Below are 3,975 nucleotides of genomic sequence, written 5' to 3' on the forward strand. Positions count from 1 at the left end.
ATTCCTCTGCTCCCACTCCAGTTACCTGAGCTTAACCCAACTGGCTGTTTTGTTTGTTGCTGTTTTGTGAACTGTAACAATTAACAATTGTCAGCTACGCAGAGAGAGAAATTTTGATAAATATCCCGATTTGACAGATAAACCTGATCACTTTGCCGAAGATGACATGATTGAAATGCATAACTAATCCAGTTCCAATTAACGATCTGTGGACCTGAAAGGTTCCCTCTCTTCTGCTCTACAGATGCTGCCAGGCCAGCTGAGTTTATCGGTCAATTCCTGTTTCTCTTTCAGACTTTCAGCATCTGCAGTTCATTGACTTCTGTTAACTTGAATAATTTCTAGGACAAAACAGTCCATCTCCCGGCTCCACGGTTTCTTTCCTGCTCTTGAAAGTCAGTCATCACAATAAATGAGCAGAATAGAGCTCCCATTCCCTGACCGAAAACAGAACCCAGACTGCGGCAGTGAAAGCACCAAATCCTAACCACTGCACCGCCAGGAAGGGTACTTCAGGCTCTTGTATCTTTTCTCACCGACACTGGTTCTGACTTTTTCTTTCGTACCATTTTGGCTGCAGATCAGTTTCTCCCTTTCACCAAAATTCCCTTTGCCTTTTTAATTACCTGCTGCACCTGCAATCCTAGTTTTAGCGATTCATGCACAAGGACATCCAAGTCCCTCTGCACAGCAGCGTGCTGCATTTTTTAACCATTTAAAACATAGTCCATTTTGCGTTATTCCTACCAAAGTAGATGACCACACCCTTATCAACATTGCACTCCATCTGCCAGGCTTTGCTCACTCACTTAGACCATCCATATCCCTCTGCAGACTTTTAGTGTCTTCTGCACACTTTGCTCTATACTTGTCTTAGTGTCATCTGCACATTTTGACACCACACTTAGCTGCCAATTCCAAATCATCTGTGTTAATTGTAAACAATTGTGGTCACAGCACTGATCCCTGAGGCACACCACTAGCTACTGACCGCCAATGAGAAAAAACACCCATTCGCCCCTAGTCTTGTTTTCTTCTGGTCAACCAATCCCCTGTCCAAGCCAATAAATCACCTGCCATACCGTGCAACTTTATCTGTTATAGCAGCCTTTGGTGTGGTACCTTGTCAAATGCCTTCTGGAAATCCAGATACACCACATCCACAGGTTCCCCATTGTCCACATTGCAAGTAATGTCCTCAAAGAATTTTGCCAAATTACTTAAACATGACCGATTCCTCATGAACACATGCTGGGTTTTCCCAATGGGACAATTTATGTCCAGATGTCTTGCTGTTTCTTCCTTAATGATAGATTCAAGCATTTTCCCCACTACCAAAGTTAAGCTAACGAAACTATAGCTACCTGCCTTTTGTCGACTTCCTTCTTTAAACAGTGACGTCACTTTGGCTGTTTTTCAATCTGCGGGAACTACCCCAGAGTCCAGTGAATTTTGGTAAATAATTACTAGTGCATTTGCTGTGTCCCCAATCACGTCTTTTAGTGCCCTGGGACACAGTTCATCAGGGCCAAGAGACATGTCTACATTTAGCCCCATTACCTTGACCAGCACTGCCTCCTTCGTGATCATGATCATCTCTATCAGAATCAGTGAGAGTTTCACATCAGAGGTGAATTAAATGGGAAGAAGCACTGAAGTACATTGATTTCATTAGCTCAGAAACAGTACTACAAAAATGTGATTTATTGAAATATACAGGTGTTATTGGCGATGTAACGGATTGAATGCACAAAGGTTCGTTCCCTTCTGGGGCCGCCTGGGAACGGAATGTCTAATATCAGAATGGAGGTCGCACATTTAAGGCAGGGTCGAGGTGAAGTTTATTCTCTGAGATGATTGTGAATCCGTGGATTTCTTTACAGAAGAGTGTTGTCGAAGTTGGCCATGAAGTCGATTTAAGGCTGAGATTGAAACATTTGTAGCAGCAAGGGTATCAGAGGTTACTGAGAAATCCAAGAAAGTGCAGTTCAGGATTATCAGGTCAGGATTATCCGCTCATTTAACAGTGGAGCAGACTTGATGGGCTGAGCTGTCCTTTCTACTCTGAAATGCATGATGTTGTTATCAGGCTGCAAAACTGACCGGAGTAAAATTTGCTTAAAAACAGATGGATCCTATGGGGACACTGAACCTTGGTAAGATGTGCAAATGGCAACAAACAAAGGAGCAGTCATTGTCAGAAGGGGGATTTGAACTCAGACCTCTAGCTGGAGACCAGAACACACAGGTTTATAGTGGAAGTAGTTTATTTCTTGAGCCTGGCACCTTAGACCACTCGGCCATCCTGACACACTTGGGCTGATCCAGAGTGATCTGTACACCAGAATAAACAGGAAAAACCAGTCTTCAGCTGCCACACTGAGTCTGGCTCCATTAGGCCTACAGTCACCTCTCACAAACCACCACTGTCCCTTCACTTTCCATGACCTCCCCTGTTCTTGTCTGAAACAAATTGTACATCAGGCAAATGCCACTGACATTGCTGATGTAGAACTGGGATATAGATTGAAGTGATACCGCCTGGTCTATGACATAATTCTACTTCTAAAGGTCAGTCAATATTTCAGAGTTATTGTTGCAAATTTTAACCACGAACACGCCACTGCAGTGAAGGCATTGAATCCTAATCAGCAGACTATGAGGGAAGACATATATCTCTATCACCTGGTCACAGCCTGATTCGGCATTGTGTCTCTCATCCTTCTGCACATGATCCCCTCGGCTCCATCACGGTGTTGTCACATTGTCATGGTTAATAATGCACAGACTATCCTGCCATCTATTACATTGCAGTTTCTACGGCATGGAACCCTACCTTACAGGGCACAGCCTTCGCTCTGTAGCGCAGTATTGAAAGCAATGGTCTTGTAAAGCACCAGTCACGAGGTTACTTCTAATTGGAGGAGATGAGAATGTTTGTACAACTGCAGCATCCAACATCTAAAAGAGGACATTCAATATTGTCTGAAATTATGACAATCTCATTTTCCCCACAGGCCAGCAGTGAGGTGAGGTGAGGTATTATAAACTGCAGGTTGACAAGGAAACAATGGGGGAGCAACACGGAGAGGGGAGCGGCCGAATGCTTTATTTCTTTGCTGTAATCAGATTCTGGTTTTGAAGTGTGAAATGGGACTATAGAACCCAAATGGGTGAAATCCTGCTTTCTCGGGGTTTGTTTCTGCTGAGGCCTTTGTCACCTTCTGGGAAATGTGCCTGTGTATTACCTTCTGAGGGTGAACATGTGGCCCAGTTCCCCAAGGGAACGTGAACGTCTCAAACAGCCGGCCCATCGTCTCGTAACACACAAGGCTATGGGCCAAGGCTGGAAACTGGGATGGTGAGCCTCCTTCTGTGCTGTAAAAACACGATGATTCAGTCATTTTTCAGGAGAAACAACTGTCGTAGAAAGAGAAAAAAAGCCAGAAGTTGTGCCGTTAAGAAACAATGCACTCATATCCTCCACTATCCCTGGTGGTCCAGTGGTTAGGATTCGGTGCTTTCACCGCCGCAGCCCGGGTTCGATTCCCGGTCAGGATATCAAGTTTTATTTTTCCTGATGGTGACAACGCAAAGGCAGTGCAGCTCCGTCTGCAATCCTTTCAATGTCAGTTCCTGTCCCCGAGAACATCAGGGTCCATGTTCCAGCCGCTTAAAGAGGGGAAAGGTGCCTTAGGCGTCACTGCTCAGTCAGGCTACTCACCTTTGTGTTGTGTTGTTAGCAGGGACATCAGCAGGAAGGGTAACATTCACAAGATAAACAACCAGCAAAGATAATCACAGTCGCCACTTCAATTCAATTGTATCCCCTTTGTGTCGCAGTGAGTTTCACTGCCATTTGTCATCAGGAAGCTACAATTCACCCGAGCGAGTCTGCTCAGCCATTCAATGAGATCGCTGCTGATCTGAAAAATGTCAAATCCGCTTTCCTGCTCTTCCTCCATAACCTGAGGT

At 44.7% G+C, this 3,975-nt stretch overlaps 1 non-coding gene across 1 annotated transcript; it reads left to right on the forward strand.

The window, feature by feature from the left end:
- Positions 1 to 3,488: 3,488 nt before the first annotated feature.
- trnae-uuc (transfer RNA glutamic acid (anticodon UUC)) lies at positions 3,489 to 3,561 on the forward strand. The gene has a single exon. It is a non-coding gene; the product is annotated as a tRNA-Glu (tRNA).
- Positions 3,562 to 3,975: the final 414 nt, after the last annotated feature.

This window comes from Stegostoma tigrinum, unplaced genomic scaffold (assembly GCF_030684315.1).
Source record: "Stegostoma tigrinum isolate sSteTig4 unplaced genomic scaffold, sSteTig4.hap1 scaffold_54, whole genome shotgun sequence".
Lineage (NCBI taxonomy): Eukaryota > Metazoa > Chordata > Chondrichthyes > Orectolobiformes > Stegostomatidae > Stegostoma > Stegostoma tigrinum.